The sequence below is a fragment of the Rhinoraja longicauda genome, chromosome 8 (assembly GCF_053455715.1).
Source record: "Rhinoraja longicauda isolate Sanriku21f chromosome 8, sRhiLon1.1, whole genome shotgun sequence".
Lineage (NCBI taxonomy): Eukaryota > Metazoa > Chordata > Chondrichthyes > Rajiformes > Arhynchobatidae > Rhinoraja > Rhinoraja longicauda.
Window position 1 is genome coordinate 52,124,021 of NC_135960.1, and position 12,490 is coordinate 52,136,510.

Sequence of the window (12,490 nt, forward strand, 5' to 3'; positions counted from 1 at the left end):
AAAGATAATCAATTCTGTACTGGGGTTCAATTTTGTGTTAAATAGTTTTGTAAAAATTCCAAAAATTTCATTCCAAAATTTATACAGTTTTGTACAATAGACAAAGGAATGTGCTATAGTGGCTTTTTGAGTTAGACATTTGTCGCAGATGGGGGAAACATTTGAAAATATTTTATTCAGTCTAGTTTTCGAATAATATAATCTATGTAAAATTTTAAATTGAACTAGGTTGTGTCTTACATTCATTGAACATTTATTTACATATAATAAATTTTTATCCCATCTATCGTTCGGAATTTTTATCAATAACTCTTGTTCCCAGTCCCTTCTAATTGCCTCTGTCGTTGGTGTTTCTATATTTAGAATTATATTATATAAGTAAGATATTAAATTGCTTGATTCTGCCTTTCTATTCATTCCTTCCTCCAATAAGTCTGGGGTTGAGGTTTGATATCCTTGTATATATTTTTTCAAATAATCTTGAATTTGAAGGTATTTGAAATATTGATTACTTTTCAAATTATATTTTAGTTGTAATTGTTGGAATGGTAAAAAAATTCCCATTTCATACATATCTCCCATCGTTTTGATTCCTATTCTTTCCCAATGGATAAACGTTGTATCAATAATAGATGGTTTGAATGAAGGATTATTAGCTATTGGAGAAAGAAACGATAATTTTCTTAATTTTAAAGTTAGTTTTATTTGTTTCCAAATTCGTATTATACTATGAATAATTGGATTCTTCTTATATATTATATTGTTCAGTTTTATCGGGGAAAGAAGGATCGCTCCTATATTGTAAGGGGAACAATCCTCTTTCTCTATTCTTATCCAATCTACCTGTTGGGCAGAACTGTCCAACCAGTAGATTATATTTTTAATATTCACTGCCCAATAATAATACAATAAGTTAGGGAGTGTCAGTCCCCCTGATTCTTTAGATTTACACAAGTGTTTTTTTTAAATTCTGTGTGATTTATAATCCCATATAAAATTCATAATATCAGAATCCAATTTTTTAAAGAATTTTTTAGGTAAGTATATTGGTATTGATTGAAATAGGTACAATATTTGTGGTAAGAAGATCATTTTTATCGCGTTTATTCTGCCTATTAGAGACATTGGCAGTGTTTTCCAAAATTTAATCAACCCATTTAATTTAGTTAATAAAGGCATATAATTTGCGTTAAGTAATGATTTATAGTTCCTAGTAATTTGGATGCCCAAATACTTAAATTTTTCTGTTGTAATTCTAAAAGGAAATTTCAACAAATGTGTCGACTCTTGAGGTTTTATCGTCATAATTTCGCTTTTGTTCCAATTTATTCTGTGATAGATCAAAACGATGCAACACTTTCAGGAGTTGATTAATGGGAGTATAAACAACATGCATGGCCCGTACAACTTAGCTGGCCAATAATTATTCGTATAATGAGTGCCACTCTTTATTCCACCAAGACAATTTTTCATCCACTCCCCCAGTATCCCTTGTGATCTAAACTTCTAGACAGGTCTATCTTGTGGACCTTGTTAAAGGCCTTGCAAAAGTCCATGTAGCCCTGACCTCATTAATCTTCCTCATTACCGCTGCAAAAAGCTCAAACAAATTTGTGAGACACAATTTACCAAGTATAAAGCTATATTTACTATCCCTAACTAGTCCTTGCTTTTCCAAATGCAGGTGGACCCGGTCTCAAAATTCACTTCAGTCGCTTTCCATCCACTGCCATTAGATTCATCATCAGTAGTTCCCTGGTTTGTCCTTGGTGCCCTTCTTAAAGAAAGGCACAGCATTAGCTATCCTCCAGGCTGCCATTCCCTTACCCATGGCTGAAAATAATGTGAACATCTATGTCAGTGCCTCTTTAATTTCTTGCCTAGCTTCCCTCAATGTGCTAGGATGCACTTGATCAGTCTCTGTGGAATTATCCACCATAATTTGTCTCAAGACTGCTAGCGCCTCATCTGATGTAATGTGGTTCCAATGCACCATTATTCATTTCCTTTAATTCCTTAGCATTCCTGACCTTCTCCATGTTAAATACAAACAAGAAATATTCATTTAGCATTCTATCTTCTATGGCTTCACACTTTGATGACCATTTTGAACTTTAAGAGGACCTATTATTTCCCTGGTTACCCTTTTCCTCTTAATATACACGCAGAATTTCATCAGATTCTCGTTTATCTGCCAAAGCTATCCCATGTCCTCTTTTTACCCTCCTAATTTCCCTCTTGTACACACCTACATCATTTATGCCCCTGAAGGGATTCACCTGATCTCAAGATACCGACATACACCTCATTCCTTTCCCTGACCAATGCCACAATATCTCTTGTCAACCAGGCTTCCCAAATCCTGCCAACCTTGCCCTTCACCAACAAGAATGCCATGCCTTTGAACTCTGCCCAGCTTTCAGAATTCCCTTTACCCAGTAACATGAAAATCATTCTCAGCTCACCGAGATTTAGTGTGAAATAGGATTTTAGGTGACTTTGCCTCAGGTGAAATCAATTTTATGGAAGGTGGAAGGCAATTAGTTTTCAACATCTTTCCTTTTTTCACTCACATGGGCATCCAGCATTCCCCTAAATGCTTTTCGCTTTAACCATTCCATGAACTTATGAGTTCCACATATCCACCAACTATTGCCTATGCATCCCCAAGAACAGTACCATCCGCACATTTAGAAATTGTATTCTTGACTCCAGAGACTAATTTTTTTTAATGTAATTTGTGATTAGCAGTGGTCCCAGCCTTTGAAAGCTATGGAACACTACTCCTGCCATCTCATAGTGGGTGATGATACTTATATTATCACTTGATAAGTTGTGTATTCTTGACTAAAATAGCCAGTTTTTAAAGCCGATGACAGCTTAGATTTTTAAAAGTATTTACCCAATATACTTCAACAAGCCTTTGCCAGGACCTGAATTCCCTGTCTTATGGAGGAACCATTAACTGAACAATGCCTTCCATAAATGGAATCTAGCTCAAGTTTATATATATAAAAAAACTATGATTATAGTATTTAATATTGAATCATCGTAACTGAATATTATAACTATTTTGCCATTTCTGCAGCTTTCCAGCATTGGTCTTGAACCTTTGGAGATTCATGCTCTACATTATCTAGGTGTTTTTGTGGCCCACAGCTTTAACTTGGGTTGGTATATACATGTATGGCAGCAGTGTTTCCCATCTATACATCACTGGAAATTATTTAAATTAAATGTCATCCACTGGACATGGACCCATTGGTCACCACAACCTTCTCAAGGGCAACTAGGGCAGGGTTGTAAACGATGAATGACAGCGATACCTAGATTTGTAAAATAGGTAAAAACAACTTGCTTCTAGAATTAAATATAATCTTTCTCAAGGTGCAAAGATTTTGAAATTATGTAATTTCGTTCGGTATCTGTACCGAATGACAATAAAGTTCTGTATTCTGTATTAATACAAATCTACATGTTATCTGCATAATGCAGACTATATGGCTAATATGGCTAATTTTCATTCGGGGCATTAATTTAACTAATAAATAGCACATGAATGCTGGAAATCCAAAGTGAAAACAGAGAATACTAAAGTTAATGTTTCAGGTCATTGACCTTCCATCAATTTTAATGAAAAGTGACCAAGCAATAGAACTCCGTTTCTCTCTCCACAGATGCTGCATGCCCTGTGGAGGATCTCTTGAATTTTCCATTTTATTTAAGACGTAACAATATATTAATTTGTGGGAAAACCCAAACTGGGGGCTCTAAATATAAAAACTAATGAATGCATCCAGTTTGGAATTTAGATTTTTTTTAAAATTCAGACACTGGTTAGATCTTGAAGATGTCTATAATAGATAAATGCAAGTGGAAAATGCATAGCAGCTGCGGCTTACCTGCGGTCCATTTGTCTTTGTGTTTTTGTTGTTTTTTGTCTTAATTGTAGTTGTGATGTCGTGTTTTTGTGTTTGTGTACTATGTGTGTATGTGGGGGGGAGGGGGGGAACTGTAAAATTGTAAATATGTGTCCCTTCCGAACAGACCCGACCTTTGTTTTCTGGGCCGTGTCTCCGTTCCTGCTGCGGCCTACCATCGGCCCAACTCCTGGAGCTGGCTGCCTCCAGGGCTCTGGTTCGCAGAGCCCTCGGACCGGACTCACCATCAGCGGAGCCGGCCGTCTTCGGAGGCTGCGGGAGCGGCTGCGACTCGCCTTAGGCTCAGGCCGCGTGGATGCCGACATCGGGAGCTCCGGCAGTGGCAGCGTGTTCGCCCGCCCCGGGGTCGCGGGGCTTGGATCGCGGACATTTCACCGTCCGGCGCGGCCTAAGATAGGCCGCGGGATATTTCTCAGCTGGGCGGGGGCTTCAATGTTGGGAGCCACGACCGCCCCGACGTGCAGCAACAGCGGCAGCGTGTTCGCCCGCCCCGGATCGGACTTATCATCGGCGGAGCCGGCCGTCTTCGGAGGCTGCGGGAGCGGCTGCGACTCGCCTTAGGCTCGGGCCGCTGCGGACCGTCTGGCGCGGCCTGCAACCACAACAACCTGACCACGGGAGAGGACAGCAGGAGAAGGGAAAATACATTGTGGCCTTCCATCACAGTGAGGAGAGGACTGGAGGAGACTCACTGTGATGGATGTTTTCTTGATGGATGTTTCTTTTGTGTGTTTTGGGGGTTGTGTAATTTTAATGCTTATTTTGATGCTTTTGTTGTTGGACTGTGGGTGACTGAATTTCGTCCAATTTGGATGACAATAAAGCTATCTTGAATCTTGAATAAAGAAATTTTAAATAGTTTACAAAGTCTAAAGAAAGGATCCATACCGGAACATCACCTATCCGTGTTCTCCAGAGATGCTGCCTGATCCACTGAGTTAGTCCAGCGCTTCGTGTTCTTTTGTGTAAACCAGCATCTGCAGTTCATTGTATCTACAAGTTCAAATGGCTCATTGAGGGATGAAAGGTGACATGTGCACAGCATAAACACTAGCACAGGCTTGCAGAGCCCGATGACTTGTTATTGTGCTGCAAGTCTTCACTATTCACTATTAAATAAAATGGTGGTGGAGGCAGATCTGATAGTGGTGATTGAGAGGCCTACAGATATACAGGGAATGGAAGTATATAAATCACGTGTACGTAGAACACAAATTAATTGAATTAATGAATTGAATTTATTTGTCATTCAGAACTCTCCTCCAGGCACCTCCACACTGTGATGGAAGGTAAAAAAGAAAGTTTTATCTCCTTCTTGCTTCTTCACAGGCAGTCAAAACTGCTGTGTTGAGGCAATCGAGGCTCCCGACTCCCGCCAGGTGAAGGAAGATCCCGCGGCCGATTTTAAGCCGGCGCCGGACATTAGTTTATCTTAGCACCATGTTGGCACAGATGTTGTGGGCTGAAGGGACAGGCTCCTGTTCTTTACTTTTTTTATGTTTTATGTTCAATACATCCACGGTGCAATTTGGAAAATCTGCTGTCAAGTTTATTCAAACATTTTCCAAATTCCAACTCACTCAGTTGACTTAATGTCACTCACACAATATTCTATCATCATATTAATTTGGATCCATTACGACACATTACATTCTACAACGGATTATGGTAAAATAAACGTCCCTGGAAATACATCCACAATATAACCTGAAATTACAGTAATCTGTGATAATTCCTTCAAACGTGATATAATGCACTGCTTTGATACAATTGATCAAATTTTAATACATTGCTTTTTGATGTATTTATTTTGACAGAAATTTCTATTTATGGATGTGATGAAAAAGTCAAGATAGGAATGAAATTAACTGGAAAGAATAAACTCATTAGATTGTTGTTGATATTTGTTGCGAATTTTAAAATGAAAGTTATTTCAAAAAATGTTCCATTCATACTCTGTAACTATTAAAGAGAAAAATACTATCAAGTTAACAATCCTTTCTAAACAGATGCTGCCTGACCGAAGCATCTCAAGCAACTCTATAATTACATTGTTATTGGACGGTATTCAGAAAGGAAGCAACAAGCAATTACCTTCAGTAGTTCCAGATCAGGCCTTTCAAAGTTCACCACATCTGCAAGTGTCTGGTCTTCTAATCCATCGCAGGTGACTGTGAAGTTAATCAGAGTGGTCTGTGCTTGTATTTCAGGTTTATAATGAGGTTAGCCAATTTGGTGTGTAGAATCAAATGGAAACTTGGATGAATTAGCCGAGCCAGTACTCAGATACTATGATCCATCCAAGGAGCTGACAGTACAGGCCGACGCGTCAGAAACCAGATATGCACAAATAGAAAAAGAATTGCTGGCAGTGATGTTTGGTCTAGAGAGGTTCCATGTGTACACATATGGAAGGCCAGTGAATGTGCAGTCAGACCATAAGCCACTGGAGATAATCGCCACAAAACCACTTCATCGGGCACCAAAGAGATTGCACAGAATGCTGGTGAGGATGCAGACCTATGATGTGACAATAAGATACAGACCAGGGAAGGAGATGCACCTTGCAGACACGCTGAGCAGAGCATATATTCAGACTGGCAAGACTGACAAGACCATGAGAGAACTGGAGACTGTAAACCTGGCAAGGCACATCCCAATAGTACAGCCTCTGCTAAATGGCATAAGGGATGCAACAGGAGAAGATGAGACTGTGCAGAAACTGCAAGAGGTGATCAAACGAGGCTGGCCAGAGAACAAGAAGGAGGTTGACCCAGAGCTCATCTCCTATTTCCATGTGAGGGACGAGCTGAGTGTTGGAGATGGTCTCATATTTAGGGGAGAGAGTAATCATCCCTAAAGCCAGGAGACGCGACATGCTCACACGAGTACATGATTTCCACATTGGTGTGAATGGCTGTCTAAGAAGGGCAAGAGAATGTCTGCACTGGCCTGGAATGAGTGCAGAAATCAAGGACTTCATACAAAAATGTGAGACATGTCAAGCTCAAGGGAAAGAGCAACCAAAAGAAACGCTGCATTCCCATGAAATTCCAGAGAGACCATATCATATCATATCATATCATATATATACAGCGTGGAAACAGGCCTTTTCGGCCCACCAAGTCCGCGCCGCCCAGCGATCCCCGTACATTAACACTATCCTACACCCACTAGGGACAATTTTTTACATTTACCCAGCCAATTAACCTACAAACCTGTACGTCTTTGGAGTGTGGGAGGAAACCGAAGATCTCGGAGAAAACCCACGCAGGTCACGGGGAGAACGTACAAACTTGGATGGAAGGAACTATTTGGTCACTGTGGACTATTTCTCAGGATATTGGGAAATAGACTATCTAGAGAAAACACTGGCAGTGAATGTCATCCATAAAATGAAAGGCCAGTTCGCAAGATATGGAATACCAGATCAGCTCATCACAGATAATGGGCCACAGTTCACAGCTGAGGAGTTCAAGAGATTTACCAAGAAGTGGCAGTTTGAGCATACGAGCACATCACCCTATTATCCACAGAGTAATGGAAAGGCAGAGAGCAGTGTGAAAGTTGCGAAGTCATTGCTGAGGAAGGCTAAAGCTGCCGGAGCTGATCCTTACCTGAGCCTACTAGCTTTTCGCAACACACCAACACCTGGCATGAGCAGCAGTCCAGTTCAAAGATTGATGAACAGACGTACCAGGACCATTCTACCGACTACTCAGAGGCTGCTCAAACCTGAAATTCCAAAAAAAGTAAGAGATGAGTTGAGAGCAGCTAGAGACAGACAAGCAGACTACTACAACAGAGGATCTCAAGATCTGATTCCCCAGAAAGCTGGCGATCCAGTTCGAGTGAAGCCGACCGATAATCGACATCAGTCCTGGAGGAAGGCTGTGGTTGTAGGCCGTGTTGCGCAACCCAGATCTTATGAAGTCAGAACCGAGGACGGTGTCATCTATCGTCGGAATGTGCGCCATCTGAGGAAGACCAACGAGCCATTTCATCGCGTTGATGTTGACCTGGATGACCTGGTGACGTTGCCTGAACCGGAGCGAGAAAATCGACCTATGAGCCGACCACCGGTCCCCAGGGAGCATCAAACCCTGACAAGAAGATCTGGTAGATGCGTTCAAAAACCACGCTATCTGCAGGATTATGTACCCAAATAAGGATAGGGCCTGTACATGTAGTTAAATATAGATGTAAAGGCTATTAGGTTATGTTTAAAAAGTTAATGTTATATTTTCGGTTATAGTTTGATATGCATTGTTTTATGTAATGGCTAATAAAACTAAATAAATAAACAAACAAATTAATAGATAAAAAGGGAAGGGAATGAGGAACCAGACATGTGTTGTTCAAAGTTTAGATAATTCCGAGCACTGAACTGTCGCAGATCCAAGGGAGGAAAATTTGGAAGCTACCACGGAAATGGATTGTCAAAGGCATGTTGGAAAATGGACTGTTGGAGACATGTTGGACTCAGTGAAATAAGATACCATGGAAGAATTTAATTTATGGCTATACATGTAAAGTTCCTGTACATATCTGTTTTGTATATAAAGGGGGATGTTATGGGAATAGTGCACCCGGTGGTGCAGTACCGGGGATATATTACCCATGAGGCTGTAGCCAGAGTGATCCTGAATTAAAATGGCTGAACCCAAGACTCGAGTGTAAAGCCTCTGTTAATTAGTTGTGTAGCTGTACTGTAGCAGGTTACAGAAAGGGAACACACTAACAAAACAGAATGGACATTCTTTATCTCCAATTCTAATGAACCTTTAAAAATAATTATCAGCTGAATTATGTTTCTGTTCTTGCATTTTATCTGAATATAAACTGCAGACACCCTTATTAAAAAGCATCAATTAAATCTAATGTTAGCTTCCCCTCTTAATAGTGTGCCTTCCGAGTAAAGGATCCAGCACAGGGTCAATAATTTCTTCCATGTTTTCTATTAAAATATTGTCTCCCACACGAAGTGCTTGCTCTATAACATCCATGTACCTATTAAATGAAGCACACGTTGTCAATGGAAGATATCTGCAGTAAACATAATGATATAAACTGCATGTTAACTACACATATGAACTAAAAGGTGTTTGCTTGTCATTAAACAAAGCCACAATAGAAAGTCAAGGATTTTGGACTTCAGACAAGAGGGTGATTATTCACACATTTCAAGCATTCACAATATTGACAGACGTAGGAGAATTGGGGCTTTTATGTAAAGCCAGTGAGAATGAACGTTGGCACTCCTGGTATGTGTCGTGGAGTCCAACGACCAGCAGGCCACTGAGAGCAAAGATGGACCCGCCAGAGAGCCGCCGGGATCTAAGATGGACCCGGCAGAGAGCCGCCGGGATCTAAGGGGGCCAGCAGGTTGCCTGCAGCCAAGTGCAAAAGCAGGCCTGGTCTGACACTGCAAGAAGATAAGACTACTGAGAACTTTTGAAACTTTGTTGGTGCCAGAAATGGGCAACTCTGAAGTTTGCCATATGATTTTTCTGGATTGAATGCAAAAATTTCACTGTACATAGGCATATGTGACATTAAAGTATAATTGAATCATTGAAACTTCGCAGACTATTAACTTGCTGCAAATCCCAATTCATTCCATGATGTCGTCAGCAAAGATGGCAATTGATGAACACATGTGCAGCGATACCTTGGGGTAATTCTGTTGCAGTCCAAACTGGTTAGACACAGCAAAGTTCAATGTTAAAATCTTCCATCATCTATCCCAATTGTACCCAAAACTTTCATATCGTCATTCCTCAGATACAAGTACCAAAGCCAATCACAATCATAGTCCGAATTGACGGTGATTTCTGAGCTATTTTTTAATACTACTAGGTATATTATACACAAGCAGCTTCTCCATCTCTCTACATGAAAGAAAATGATCTTGCCTTAACTTGCAATGGCCCCAATTGTGTAACCAGGGATTATTGCCCACTATCCAAGCCAGGTGTGAGACCCTTGCTTGTTGGCACAAATCATCTTGAAATCAACCATTAGACCCCGAGCTATACTAGGACGTTGCAGAATGCAATAAACAACTATTGTCCTCAAAACTCCCCGTACCCAACTTTTCAGGCCATTCAATTGTTACAACAGAGAAGTAGCCATTCAACCCATCTAGTCCATGCCTGCTCCAAGTAGAACAGCCTTGTCCATTCCATCGCCCGGTGGGGGCTCAGGACCTTCATCGGCCTGCTCGGCTCGGCCCTGGGACTTACCATCGCCCGGTGGGGGCTCAGGACCTTCATCGGCCTGCTCGGCTCGGCCCTGGGACTTACCATCGCCCGGTGGGGGCTCAGGACTTTCATCGGCCTGCTCGGCTCGGCCCTGGGACTTTCCATCGCCCAGTGGGGGCTTCAAAAAGTTGGGAGCCTCGATCACCTCGTGGCACCACGGGAGAAGAAATCAGGAGGAGATAAGACTTTGCCTTCCATCACAGTGAGGGTGTGCCTAGAGCAATCACTGTGATGGCTGTTTGTGTAAAAAATTGTGTAAAAATTGTATCTGTGTGTCCTGTGCTTTTTGTTCTCTACTGCCGGACCCTGACGTGAGAGGACGCTGGCGTTGTTTATTCGCCGCTTCTCCGTTAGGATAGTTTGTCTGTTTGTTTTTATGTTTGATTGTTTATGTAAAGCGCTTTGAGCACCTGATAAGGCGCTATATAAAATAAATGCTTATTATTATTATTATTATTATTATTATTATTATCCAGCTCTTTCCACAAAGACTTACAAATTATTAACACTATTCAATTCAGTTCTGAAGACATTGATCAACTTTGGTGCATAATACCTACTGGTATTGAATTTCAGAATACAAATATACTTAATAAAAATATATTTTTTGTATCATCCATATGACCTCTCCCCAATATTTTTAGTCTGTGTTTCTGATCCTTGAATCATTAGCAAATAAGCACAACCTCCCTATTTTGCCAACCTAAGCCATGATATATTGTGTACATCTTTATCAAATCTCCTTTCAGCTTTCTTTGTTCAAGTAGAATCTCAGGTTCTCAATTCTCACCATGTAGTTGTGATGCTCCATTCCTAGAATCAATCTTTCCTGCACTTTCTAAAACTTTCAGATCATTCCTGATGTACAGTGAACAGAATTGGATGTTGAAGAACAAACACTTCAACCTGCCTTTGCATTTCATGCCTCTATTTATGAATCAAAGATCTCATTCACTTTATCAATTTCTCGGACTTATGCTCTTAATACTTTGCCATTTAGTTTACATTGTCTCTCCAATTCTTTCTGCCAAATTGGATCATTTCACACATTACTGTATTAAATATCAACCACCACTCAACTGTCCATTCAAACCGCTCATATTTTTTTGCAGTCTTAATACTATCCTCCTCATTGCATCACGCTCACAGTACGTGGTGGACACGGTAGGTGGTGTACAGAATGAAGCGCACAGAACGTGGTGTACAGTACGTGGAGCACGGTACGTGGTGCACTATTACTGAGAATATGCTGTACTGCCTTGCCTATAAATAAGGTAGCCCATACAAAACTATTTAGCTGTATTAAATTATACCAGTTATTTACAGATAGGAAAAAATGAACTTAACTATTTGCAGATATACATACAATTATAAATTACATCAGTCATGAACTCACTCAAGCATTAGAAAGCTCAGGTTTCCCAAACGAGAATCTAATTGCTTTCTGTCAATGGTACTTTATTGTCACATGTACCTAGGTGCAGGGAAATTCCTATTCTGCACAGTTCAAGAAACTGTCAGATCAGAGTAGGCAATTTCTTATGCCAGTCATCCATCTGTAATATTGTTTTAGTTTTTCCTCTCTATCAGTACAGCCTAATCAGCTGGGAAAGTTTAATCTCTCTATTTTTTGTAATATTTTACACCACTAGGTCTCTGTATTACCACTAACCACTGTCATTAACCCATCACAATTCATTTCACACCCCTACCCATCCTCTCTGCAAGTTAAACTTACTTTTCTTTTTTTTTCCTAGTTCTGAAATTGCCTTCAATTTTAAATGTAAACACTGATTCTCTTTCCGCAGATGTTGACTGACCTGTTGAGTTTTTGCAGCATTTTCTGTTCTTATTTCAGACTTCCGGCATTTGCAGTTTTTGATTTTCACCCCAACTTTCTAAGCTTATTCAAGACCTAGGGATTCTAATTTCTATTGGTATCTGAACCAAGATGATGCCAGCTTCATCTTGTGAAAATGATCCTTAGACAATGTAGAAACAAAGAACTAAAGATGCTGGTTTATACCAAGGATAGACACAAAGTACTGGAGTAACTCAGTGGCTCAGGCAGCATCTCTGGAGAAAAAGGATGGGTGATGTTTAGGGTCAGGACTCTTCTTCAGACTGAAAGTAGGGGGTGAGGTGAAGAGCTGGAGGCGAGAAAAGACCAGGACCAAACAAAGACCACAAATGACCTCAGGCAGGGCGGTGCCTGGTAAGCCATTTGTTGGCTAGGGATATGGGAGGAGAATGGAATTTCAAGTTTTTGAATTCTCTAATTTTATG

The 12,490-nt window shown here is 40.5% G+C and overlaps 1 pseudogene; it reads right to left on the reverse strand.

Moving 5' to 3' along the window:
* Positions 1-12,490, reverse strand: part of LOC144596366 (dynein axonemal heavy chain 11-like) — a 168,648-nt pseudogene that overhangs the window by 32,122 nt on the left and 124,036 nt on the right.